This window comes from Oreochromis niloticus, linkage group LG14, assembly GCF_001858045.2.
Source record: "Oreochromis niloticus isolate F11D_XX linkage group LG14, O_niloticus_UMD_NMBU, whole genome shotgun sequence".
Classification (NCBI taxonomy): Eukaryota; Metazoa; Chordata; class Actinopteri; order Cichliformes; family Cichlidae; genus Oreochromis; species Oreochromis niloticus.
The window spans coordinates 6,054,981-6,068,652 of NC_031979.2; positions in this window are offsets into that span (position 1 = coordinate 6,054,981).

Here is a 13,672-nt window from a genome sequence, read left to right on the forward strand (position 1 = left end):
GGGTGCATGAAAATGGGAATAAAATGACAGGCCAAGTGGAGGAGGTTGGGGGTGGTTGGTGAGAAAAATTGTGGATATTTGTATAAATGTGTTGGCAAAGTTGCAACCAGCCCTGCATTTCCTCCACTCCATAAAGCCAGATAGAACGCAAGAGGGGAAAAGAAGAATGGAGAGAGTGTAAGAACAGATGGAGAGAGCAATGACGGATGGCTTGTGGATGGATGGACGACGCTAAACGCCACCATCAGTCAATGAATTAACAGCCCGTGATGAGGTGGCGTGCGAGGCTGCGTGTTAACACAGGACTTTGTTTGCCGCTGCTGCCAGCAGTCAACTCAGCCATGTTTGTTTGTGTCAAGGAGTGGATGCTGAGGAGAAGGAGAGGGAGGAAAGACCAAAATAACAGAGCACAGGAACAGGCTGTCAACAAGACCCGGAGATCTCACACAGCTCCACAGCATGTGAGATCTGCAGGTCCTGGCTTTTTGAGACATCACTTTTAAGTTTTTGTGTTCAGAAACTTAAGATACAGCAGATAAAGAAACTGATGAACAGTGTTGGTCAAGTTACTTGAAAAAAGTAATCAGTAACTAATTACTGATTACTTCCCCCAAAAAGTAATCCCGTTACTTTACTGATTACTTATTTTCAAAAGTAATTAATTACTTAGTTACTTAGTTACTTTTTAAAAACACAATTTACAACCTGAATAGGTGATAAAGCGATTGATCTTTCAGCCCAATTCTACTTTTTCTGCATAATCCATCATACAAAATGTAATCAAATGGAAATGTCTCTTTTTAAAACTTGTTTTATTAGTTTTAATCTTTTAACTTTATGCATCAAGCAAAAATTAAATTATATGCAACATTCTCTGACTGGAAGAAATTTGTTTAACATTTAAACCTATTTTCTGCACATTCCAGCACATAAAATAAAATATTTTTTTGTGTTTTTGTGCCGCAGCGGTCAGTTGAAGACTCCGCGAGTTTCTCTGTGAATTTCCTATTACAGTCGTAGCGCACTCGGCGCTTGCTTGGAAGTTAAGGGGGTTTTTTTCGCGCACAACAGACGCTAATGTTTTTGTCACTTTTTATGGAATCAAACTCAAAATAAGGTCAGTACTTCCACGCTTTAAACGCTGCACGCTCATACTCTCTCCCGTACTTGATATATTACCCATTGTTGATCTGCAGACAGCTGCTGTCACGAACGTCGCACTCGCTTACGTCACTATCATGAGACATTCTCGCAAAAAACTCACGGTTTTAGTAACGCAGTAACGCAGCGTTCCTACGGGAAAGTAATGGTAATCTAATTACCGTTTTTGCAATGGTAATCCCTTACATTACTCGTTACCTGAAAAAAGTAATCGGATTACAGTAACGCGTTACAAGTAACGCATTACTGCCCATCTCTGCTGATGAATAACACATATAAGATGAAATATATGATTTTTAATAACAACACATTATTCAGTAAACAGGGGCTGAGGTGAACTCATTTCTAATTAAGAGGACCTAACCTGTAGTTTGTAGAGTGGTGCCTTAGTTTTCAGCTTTAGTTAGGCTGAAGAGATAAAGCTACTACTACTACTACTACTACTTACACATTAAGTGCAAATTATGTCCTACAATAACAGCACGCTTTAAGGCATGATGCTTGTCCAGATGTAAAGACCTCATTACTTCAATGATGTTTTGACCTGTCAACTTGATTGGACCAAAGGCAAAATGGTGGGGTCCCAATGTGTTAACCCTTTACATGCTAGAACCATTTATACATTTGTCAACAGTAAACTCTTTAGCTTGAAATTTGATTACTAAAGTATTAAAGTGACTGAAACTAATCAAAAATGAAAATGTTTTAAATTTTTATTCTGTTGTACTGGTCTACATATGTTTGCACATTAATATCATACTGAGGTCAGAGGGTGGTTTAAAAGGTTTAGTGTGTAAAATCTCACCTCTAGATGTTAATATACTGCAGTGAATTCTGCTTTTTACCCTCCAAATTCTTAGGTAGCATGGTCAACGTAGAACAAACTACTCTGACAACCATTCACCTGTAGTTAAGCTGTCTGCCTAACATGACTTGGCATAATGTCTCTTATAACTTTTTGTTGTTGTAGTAGTCAGCTGCCCAGAAATGGGAGGGTTGTATAGACATTGGGTGGGCTCATTTAGGGTACCACAAATTCTGCATTAAGAGGTTTAAAAGAGTTTGTGGGATCATTCACAATGACCCTTTTTCTTTTCATACATTTTTCTCAGTTTTATTTGATTGATTGATTGATTGATTGATTGATTGATTGATTGATTTCATTTTTACGTTCACATAAACTGACTGGTTACGTTTTTGCACTAAAAGTGGGTTTAAAGTTGGTTTAAAAAATGTCTTTTCACAGCACCTTAAATAATGTGTTTGGAGTTAGGTCATGGCACAGATGAGATCGTGTGCATGAATGAGCTGAAAAGATGCTCCAAGGATGGAAAATGGCTGGTGGTGCTTGAAAAGCAGTTTTACTAGCATGAGAAAGACGTTGAAGTTCAGATTTCAGATTGGGTCTGGTTGGACACCTCCTGACTCATGTCTTTAAAGCACTGAAGGCAAAAGCTTTGGATAATCTAGCTGCCATGTGGAGTGTGGGACCATCATAACGTAGTCTGCTTTAATCATTCATTCATCCATTGAAAAAGCCGGTAATGTTGTTTTTTCCATGCTGTCAGCTCGATTTTCTAGTTGCAAAGACATCTTCCTCTTAGAACTGTTTATATGGCTTATTCATATTTTCTCATCCCAGGGCATCAAATAATTTTCTTCATCTCAGCTCCATATTAAGCAGGTATGATGTTTGGTAGCGTGCCTCTGGGGTCAAGTGCTGTAGTAATATTGTTCACAATATTAACAGCCGTGAGCAATATAAAAGTTATCTCTGGCTGTCAGGACACTTCACACTAACTTTAAGTCTTCCAGGCTAAATAAGTTTCAAATTATTTATTAATTAAACAACTGTTAGCAGGTCAGTTGATAGTTTTGGCTTGATTTGGCCCGTTTTAAACTGCCTTTACGGTGATCTTTTCTCTTCAAGCAGATCTGTTACAAGGCATGTGAATTACTAATGGCAATAATTTAGACACTTTGAAAAGAATCTGAACATTTTTAGTCATTCATCCACCACAAAATGTTTCATAAAGAATACGAGACAAAACCACTCTGTTTAAAAAAAAAAAAAAACTCATCTCAGGTTACAATCTAAGACATTAGAAAACTGTTGAAATATCTCATACACACAGACAGCAGAAGGTTACTTAAGGATAGTATTTTTCCATCGTGACCTCAGTAAGTCGCTCTAATTCTCTCTCCCCTTCCTTTGCCTCTGATTGAGCCATTAAGCCAGCCAAGCCAGCTGATTAATATACTGCGTGTGACAGGAGAAATTGATTCATTGAAGTAAATGATTTGATGAGGGGTCACTTCACAAATCTCACAGGACTGATGTGAAGCTAATGGCAAATGACAACAGGACCAAGTTATACATTAAGGCAGCATGTGTATTCAAGGTCAGGTGAGTATGTCAGTGCACAGTTTAGGGATAAATGAAAGGGACTGCACACATAAAGATAAGTCCCACAGTGAAGGAAGTAGCTCTGTGCTGACTCATACTGACAGCTGATGATAAATAACATCTGGACCAGATCAACTAAATACAAAAAAACTTTAGACTCTTAAGTGTTAAACAATTCACTTTAATTCAGTTTTAGTTTGAACTATTCCAGAACAATGCCACCTGTAAACTAGATTCTTTTCAGATAATTTTACTAATTACAAAATTACAAAATATCACAATCAATTGTTGATAAACCATTTGGTATATAAATGGTATATAAATGTCAGAAAATAGTTTTGAAAAATATTACAACTTCATAGACCAAACCATTGTCTTCATATTGCATATTTTATTCGAACCAACAATCCAAGATATTCAGATATCACCTGTCGGTCAGTGACATTCACGGGCTTCAAGGCTGGATGGAACAAGCAGATTTTTTTTATTCTTCCTACCTTTCTTATACTACCAACTGATTTAAAAAATTGGTTGCTCAATACTAAAGCACAGCACCAAAACTCAAGGAATCAGGAAACACACGCTGACACAGACACTAAGCTAAAAGAAAGATTTCAAAGAAACAGTAACTAAGTCCTAACAGAAAATCCTAAATTAAAGGCTAAACTTGAAGAACATTCACAATATCAGACTATCACAGACCGTGATACCTAACTGGTTGTTTTAAAATGAAGGAGTAGTCCATATGCATTTTTTTCCTTTATTTTCATCCATGTTTATCATTTACATAAATGCCCATTAGCTTACATCAAATTAATGCATTTGTAGAAAATTACCAGGAGTTCCAGGGTTTTTTTTTAATGTTTGTTTGTTTTTTGTTTTGTTTTTTTGTTTTTTACATATTTTTTTATAGTGTAGTTTAGGGCAGTAATGTAAATGGTGCCTGGCATCCTGTCCAGGGGTTGTGAGTGCTGGCACAGTTCCAGTCTGTGCCTCAGACCTACTTTTGTGCTATATGATTAGGTTGAGTGCTTTAAGTTATTTTTCATGTTATGTTTGGCTGATTAAATGGTAAAATGGTAAATGGCCTGTATTTATATAGCGCCTTCTAGTCCCTAAGGACCCCAAAGCGCTTTACATATCCAGTCATTCACCCATTCACACACACATTCACATTAGCTTAGGTATGTGCTGTTTCAGGTATTCAAGGCACCTGTTGTATTCACTGGGAGGGTGCCTGGTCAGGTGGAATTTTAAAATTTTGTGTTTTAATAGGAGGTGTTGTATCTCAGCCTTTTTTATAAGTAATAAATAACTCTCCATTCCGGTTGTTGGTGTTATAAGAAAATGGAAACAACACTTTGGTAATAACTGAGGAAACTGCCTGGGAATTGTCGAATGTAAAGGACAAGATTGCATCAAAGACTTTTTTTTTTTAATCCGGTCAATTTCATCCTAAAGGTGTAAATAAATTGGAGAGTGTATTTCTACTGTATGGGAATCTGAACAGTCAAACTTCTATTTGCTATTTATATATCAGCAGTATGAACCCGTGTTGCTGGTTGCTCAAATCACACAGTGTGAGGTAGTGCAAGGCACACTCTGTAACATGGATCTGAAAAAACTAGGATGGGAAGCTATGTAAGTTTGATTTATGTAGTCTTATAATTGCAGTGGACTTTTTAGTCATTTGTGATATTTCCTCCTGTACTTTCTGTTTTGACCTGTCTCTATTATCTGTTTAGATAATAGAGACAGGAACTTTCACCATTTCCTGGTGTTATTTGTCCTTTGGTTACTTCCTGTTTTACATTGAAGATTAGAAGAAAAGTGCCCACAGGTAGGCATTGGGGACATTTCTTCATCCTCAGTGCCTACCCATCCCTTAGTTTATGCTTGTTTTGGTGCTTTGCCTTCTGCTAATCTTTAATTCTTGCTGGTCTATTGGCTTTTCAGCAAAGCTTACTTTTGTTTTTCTATTTGAGCCTTTGCATCTGCATTTGGATCTTAAGACCCACGCCAAACACATGGATGTGATTTTCCTGCTATTTGCTTCCACTCTATATCCAGGATCCCGTTGCTATAGCCCTCTAATGTCTTTACCATCCCCTCATATATCAATCAACGGTATCCTTTTCCTCCCATTGGTAGTCACTTCACAGCTAGGAAAAGTTCAACTTGGGAACTGCCTGCTTTGCATGGCTAGTGATCATTTCTCCTGTCACTGCTACAAGTCACTGAATTTCTTTCTGTGTACGCCCCTTTTGTCTCAGTCATTATAACAGCTGGAGGATGCAAGATATAAACAAGACTTTGTTTTTTTGTGCTGCTTCAGAAGTTGATCAATATGTCAATTCACGCTGTCTTTCTATTGATTAGTAAGACAGCGTGAGTAAACCAAGGTTATAGCAGTCACATTATTAACTAGGCACCCTAAATTTATGACATTGTCAGAACTCTGTCCTATATTATCTTTAAACAATTCCTTCGGAGCCAAACTAGATATTGTCTCACAGTTCTTTCAGCACCCGTCACCTTTCATCTGGGACACTTCAAAATCAGCACATTCGTAGCAGATTTACTTTGACAGTGATTAGCTCAGTAGTCTAAGACACAATGTCAGTAATGATTGTAGCTTATCCGAGAACCTAATTGTAGTTCATGAAACCAAACCATTTTCTTTTTCTAAACCTAACATGTTGTTTAATCAACATGTTAGGTTGAAGTCAGAAGTACCTGACTCCGTGGTATAATTCTCAAACACGTAGCCTATAGCAGATAACCCGTAAGCTGGAGAGGAAATGGCGTGTCACAAATTTAGACGATCATCATTTAGCCTGGAGAAATAGTTTGTTGCTTTATAAGAAAGCCCTCCGCAAAGCCAGAACATCTTACTATTCATCACTGATTGATGAAAATAAGAACAACCTTAGGTTTCTCTTCAGCACAGTAGCCAGGCTGACAAAAAGTCAGCGTACTCTTGAGCCAACCATCCCTTTAATGTTAACTAGTAATGACTTCGTGAACTTCTTCACAAATAAAATTTTAATCATTAGAGAAAAAATTACCAATAATCATCTCACAGATGTAATATTATCTACAGCTACTTTCAGTACCATTGATATTCATTTAGACTCTTTTTCTCCAATTGATCATTCTGAGTTAACTTCAATAATTACTTCCTCCAAACCATCAACATCTTTTAGACCCCATTCCTACAAAACTGCTCAAAGAAGTCCTGCCATTAATTAATGCTTCAATCTTAAATATGATCAACCTATCTCTAATAATCGGCTATGTACCACAGGCTTTCAAGCTGGCTGTAGTTAAACCTTTACTTAAAAAGCCATCTCTAGACCCAGCTGTCTTAGCTAATTATAGGCCAATCTCCAACCTTCCTTTCATATCAAAAATCCTTGAAAGAGTAGTTGTCAAACAGCTAACAGATCATCTGCAGAGGAATGGCTTATTTGAAGCGTTTCAGTCAGGTTTCAGAGCTCATCACAGCACAGAAACAGCTTTAGTGAAGGTTACAAATGATCTTCTTATGGCCTCTAACAGTGAACTCATCTCTGTGCTTGTCCTGCTAGACCTCAGTGCTGCGTTCGATACTGTTGACCATAATATCCTATTAGCGCGATTAGAACATGCTGTAGGTATTACAAGTACTGCGCTGCAGTGGTTTGTATCATATCTATCTAATAGACTCCAATTTGTGCATGTAAGAGTATTTAAAAGTAGAATGGGAGGCAGAGCCTTCAGTTTTCAGGCCCCTCTTCTGTGGAACCAGCTTCCAGTTTGGATTCGGGAGACAGACACTAGCTCTACTTTTAAGATTAGGCTTAAAACTTTCCTTTTTGCTAAAGCATATAGTTAGGGCTGGACCAGGTGACCCTGAATCCTCCCTTAGTTATGCTGCAATAGACGTAGGCTGCCGGGGATTCCCATGATGCATTGAGTTTTTCCTTTCCAGTCACCTTTCTCACTCACTATGTGTTAATGGACCTCTCTGCATTGAATCATACCTGTTATTAATCTCTGTCTCTCTTCCACAGCATGTCTTTATCCTGTTTTCCTTCTCTCACCCCAACCGATCGCAGCAGATGGCCGCCCCTCCCTGAGCCTGCTTCTGCCGGAGTTTTCTTCCTGTTCAAAGGGAGTTTTTCCTTCCCAGCGTCGCCAAAGTGCTTGCTCATAGGGGGTCATATGATTGTTGGGTTTTTCTCTGTATGTATTATTGTAGGATCTACTGTACAATATAAAGCGCTTTGAGGCGACTGTTGTTGTGATTTGGTGCTATATAAATAAAATGGAATTGAATTGTAAATTGAATTTAATCCTAACAAAGCAACATATTTATAATTATTAACATATTCAAAAATCAGACAAATGATGTGTGAGAAGATGTGGCATACATAAGTCAAACCTGACGGTGCTCGACCACCCCTCCAACTTCCAAATGTGACTATATATAACTGCCATGATACCAGGTTGGGAGAATGGTTTATTGCATAGCTTCATGTTCCTATTTGGTACAGTTTGTTTGTCACTGTTTATTCTACCTGGCAACAGGATAATACCTTTATTTTAACCTTGACGCAGTGTCTTGAATTCACATTCTGTTAATGATTATTAAACATCAAAATATTTGCAGGGTATTTCTTATTCAGAGAATTGTGAACTTTCATAAACACTTCTTTATTAAGGCTAAAATGTTCTCCAAGCAACTATTTGGAACTAAGTGTTTCTATTAAAGCTGTCATTTTTGTGAGTAAGGATTAGAAAGCTTTTAGTCACAAATGGATTGTGGGATTTTTTTGAATTTCAATTCACTACAGAGACACACTTGTTCGCCAGTAATCTGAATGCGAGGAGCCAGAAAATGGGAGACAAAATGAAAAATGTATGAAGAAGAGAAACTATGACAACCTCTGAATTGGAGCGATTTGGGGACTAACGTCTAAAGACACATCTAAACCTGCTAAAGCCATCCATTTTTCCAGTCTGCAGCTCTGTATTGCTCTATCACTCGCCCACAGAATCATAACTTTGCTGTTTTTGAGTGTGATTCGGTTGCTCTGCATGGGAGGTCTAAGTTTGCGGCCTGAACCCTCGCATGGGGAAACAACATCAACCAAATGACTGAATAATTGAATGACCAAATGAAACAGCCTGGGCTGCCGAGCGGATCAATTGACTCCACCACTCTCCATTAGGTATTCCCTGCTCCTCCTCTCTCTCTCTTTCCATCTCCTGATTTCTCTTGTGTTTTCTTTCTCTTCTTTTTTCTTTGTCTCCATCCCATTCTTCTTATTGCACTCTGTTGTTATGTGTCCTGCTGTCTCTCTTTTTCTCTCATTTCTATCACTCCTACTCATTCCCCATCTATTATAGCGCTCTTTTTCTCTCCTTGTCCACAAATCTTTTAACTTGTTCTGTATACATCTGCTGTGGCCAGCATCCCAATCCTCATTTCTCCTTCTTTCTTTATATCTTGCATTCTAAATAACTGGGAGTAGTTATCAGTTTCCAATATTTAATCAGCTTATTTCTTAAAAACAATCACTTTTCAGTGTTAGTGTGGTCAAAATCATGATAGATATGATAAAGTTTGTTCATATATACATACATATATATATATATATATATATATATATCTTATTTTCGGTAAAAATTAGTGATGAACTTTTGCAAACTGAACCAACAAAAAGCTCATTGGTATAATATATAAACCGTTCAAGAGAAAAATCAACCCCTAAGCAAAGTAGCTTCAATCCAAAAGCGGGCTATTCATATCGCTATCCACTGACTTTAGGTTTGTACAAGATAAGTTTCAATATTTAACCAGTTTCTGACTTCTTCTACTGAGAAAACTGCATTCCACCACTTGGCCTATACTGCTCTCTATTCCTTCACTTCCCGTCACAATCCAACCCAGTAAATATGAGCTGTGCCTGCATCAGAGATCCCATCTCGGGAGACGACAGTGTAAGCAGTGAGGCAGAAAGGCACTGTTGGATTTCACAAAAGAGGTTAACAGGTGAGCGCAGAGGAGGGAAGAGAGATGGGAAATGGATGAGCGGTGGTGTTTTTCTCAGTGTGCCACTTCAATCGATGCTCATGAACACCTTTTTGTATCTACCTGATCAGACGAGCAGTGGTCAGTGAAGCACAGTATTCTTTCTTCTGAGATACACTTTGTTAAAGTGAGTCTAGTCCAGAGCACAAATTGGGGAAATTTTGCAGAACCACACTTGTACAAATGTTAAGGAAAAGCTTGTATTCAGGTTTAAACTGAAAATATCATGATATCTGAACTCAATTATGGCCAGAATAATTAGCGATAATTACAAATACCTTTTAAAATGTTTTAAGCATTCCATCAGAATCATCATCTTATTTATTTCTGGTTTTGTGGATCAAGAAGATTAATAAATGCCATAACAGCAGACTAAGGAGGGCAAAGAAAGTGTAAATGTAACAGCGGTTACAAAGTTTAAACTTAAATTTCAAGCGGGTTTTACCTACAGGGCTCCTCTGCACTGGAATGACCTGCCTAAACAGATAAGGATCATAAAATCAGTGACTTGCTTCCAGTTGATTATAGAATCACATGTTCAAGGACTTGCTTTTTGATTGCTTTGTTTTTTATCATTTGTTTCACTGCTCTTATATCTTGTGTGATTTGTGCCATTTTTTGTTTTCTTGTGTATTTTTCTGTTTAAATAACTTTATGATTCTTGTTCTTTTGCTAGCATTTGTTATTGTTGTTGTTGTTGTTGCTGCTACCTGATACTAATTTTGCTCCTAAAATCCTGCAATCCATCATCTTACCAATAAGATCAAACCAGGTGACACATTATGAAAAGTGGTGACACAGCTGCCAATCTTCTCAGTAGCTGTTTTGTTTGTTTATGTTGATTATAGCCTTGTTCCAGAATTAATGTGGTAATGGTTTATTACCTCTGCCAGCAAACATTGGGTGGGGGTGATGTTTTCATTCTGTCTCTTCTCTGTTTGTTGCGGAGAGTATCTCAAACACATGAATGAATTTGCATGAAATTCTGCCTAATGGCTGGTCATGGAAGAACTGAAAAACTTCACACTGTTAGGCAAAAAAGGTAAAACTGATTAAAGAAGATGCTGAATGAATCCACTTAAGACAGTTAAATAGTTCTATGCCAATCAACAGATCAGTGCTTTCTCTGTGAAACAGCACTGGACCACTGAAGATCTTATTTATGTTTCTGGCATTTATTTATAAGGATGCCAGAAACATTCATTTACAGGGAGTGCAGAATTATTAGGCAAATGAGTATTTTGTCCACATCATCCTCTTCATGCATGTTGTCTTACTCCAAGCTGTATAGGCTCGAAAGCCTACTACCAATTAAGCATATTAGGTGATGTGCATCTCTGTAATGAGAAGGGGTGTGGTCTAATAACATCAACACCCTATATCAGGTGTGCATAATTATTAGGCAACTTCCTTTCCTTTGGCAAAATGGGTCAAAAGAAGGACTTGACAGGCTCAGAAAAGTCAAAAAATAGTGAGATATCTTGCAGAGGGATGCAGCAGTCTTAAAATTGCAAAGCTTCTGAAGCGTGATCATCGAACAATCAAGCGTTTCATTCAAAATAGTCAACAGGGTCGCAAGAAGCGTGTGGAAAAACCAAGGCGCAAAAAATAACTGCCCATGAACTGAGAAAAGTCAAGCGTGCAGCTGCCAGATGCCACTTGCCACCAGTTTGGCCATATTTCAGAGCTGCAACATCACTGGAGTGCCCAAAAGCACAAGGTGTGCAATACTCAGAGACATGGCCAAGGTAAGAAAGGCTGAAAGACGACCACCACTGAACAAGACACACAAGCTGAAATGTCAAGACTGGGCCAAGAAATATCTCAAGACTGATTTTTCTAAGGTTTTATGGACTGATGAAATGAGAGTGAGTCTTGATGGGCCAGATGGATGGGCCCGTGGCTGGATTGGTAAAGGGCAGAGAGCTCCAGTCCGACTCAGACGCCAGCAAGGTGGAGGTGGAGTACTGGTTTGGGCTGTTATCATCAAAGATGAGCTTGTGGGGCCTTTTTGGGTTGAGGATGGAGTCAAGCTCAACTCCCAGTCTTACTGCCAGTTTCTGGAAGACACCTTCTTCAAGCAGTGGTACAGGAAGAAGTCTGCATCCTTCAAGAAAAACATGATTTTCATGCAGGACAATGCTCCATCACACGCGTCCAAGTACTCCACAGCGTGGCTGGCAAGAAAGGGTATGAAAGAAGAAAAACTAATGACATGGCCTCCTTGTTCACCTGATCTGAACCCCATTGAGAACCTGTGGTCCATCATCAAATGTGAGATTTACAAGGAGGGAAAACAGTACACCTCTCTGAACAGTGTCTGGGAGGCTGTGGTTGCTGCTGCACGCAATGTTGATGGTGAACAGATCAAAACACTGACAGAATCCATGGATGGCAGGCTTTTGAGTGTCCTTGCAAAGAAAGGTGGCTATATTGGTCGCTGATTTGTTTTTGTTTTGTTTTTGAATGTCAGAAATGTATATTTGTGAATGTGGAGATGTTATATTGGTTACACTGGTAAAAATAAATAATTGAAATGGGTATATATTTGTTTTTTGTTAAGTTGCCTAATAATTATGCACAGTAATAGTCACCTGCACACACAGATATCCCCCTAAAATAGCTAAAACTAAAAACTACTTCCAAAAACATTCAGCTTTGATATTAATGAGTTTTTTTGGGTTCATTGAGAACATGGTTGTTGTTCAATAATAAAATTATTCCTCAAAAATACAACTTGCCTAATAATTCTGCACTCCCTGTATAAGGAATTTGAGATGAGATTTTGGAATAACCTCTTAAGGAATTTCAAATGTTACTTGTAGATCATACTGTCTTGGCCAGGCTTAATTACTTAATTACGCTGAATAAAATACACAATGCTGTACACAATAATTGTTCTTAAAGTTAATAAGAGCAAACAAAAGTTTACACTGTTTTGTAACATTCCAGGTCTCACCGCTAATACAGTAGCAAAACCAAAATGACTAAATAACTGGGCTCAAAAAAAAAAACTACAATGAAACTCTTATGTTCAGTCTCTTGCCAAACACCCAACAAGCTGTCTTTGATTCTGTCACGATTTATGAAGGCAAATCGTGCGGAGAGAGAGAGGTGTGGATCCAAACGCAGACACAGAGGGAAACGGAGTTGAGGTGTGAACCAATAGCGAACCGTTTATTTGATTACAAGAACAAAACTGAACTGTGACTTGACCCGAACAAAGATATCAAACTATGACCTTTACTGTGGCTATGACTATGGGTGAGAACATAAGCAGACAACCAGACAACCAACAGTAAAAGACGCGAGACCTAAGTAGACTGGAGGGTAATTAGGAAAGTGAACACACATGGGAAAACAGCTAACACAATTACCCATAATGACACAACAGGGAAGTGTAAACAAAACACATAGAAACATGGCAACAAGACCTTCAAAATAAACCGGAGCTAAACCTAAGAACTAGAATTTACAGAACAGAGAAAAACTTGAGTGCTGGAAGTACAAAACACAAACCATAACACTAGAAGTCATAACCATAACTATACCCAAGCTCAATAACAGTCATAATAATAGTAATACAAATTCCAAAAGCCTGGGTCACTGACCCAGGACCGTAACAGATTCAATGCTTTTGTCCTAATAAAGCTAACTATTTTAGTTAACTACTTGGTTAATGTTTTAGCACTGACTTATATAACACCTCCTAATTTATAATGCAATGCAAAAGTAGCTGTTTCAGTTCACTGTCCATTTTAGTCATTTTATCTTGCATCCAAAAGTTTTATAGTTTTATGCATCAGATTTGGACAGCCATTAATGTTAACAGTGTGAAATCATGGAGGGGGCAACATACTAGCAACATACTCCATAAAACCACACGACAAGAATGTACATGATTTTCAAGACACCAAAATTTAAACTTATAGTGTAACCACCTCTATTAAAGCAGAAATTCAGGCGTAGTAGTCAGCTGTGAGTTGACACAATGCCACAATCTCCCCAGGAGTTGATGAGACGGA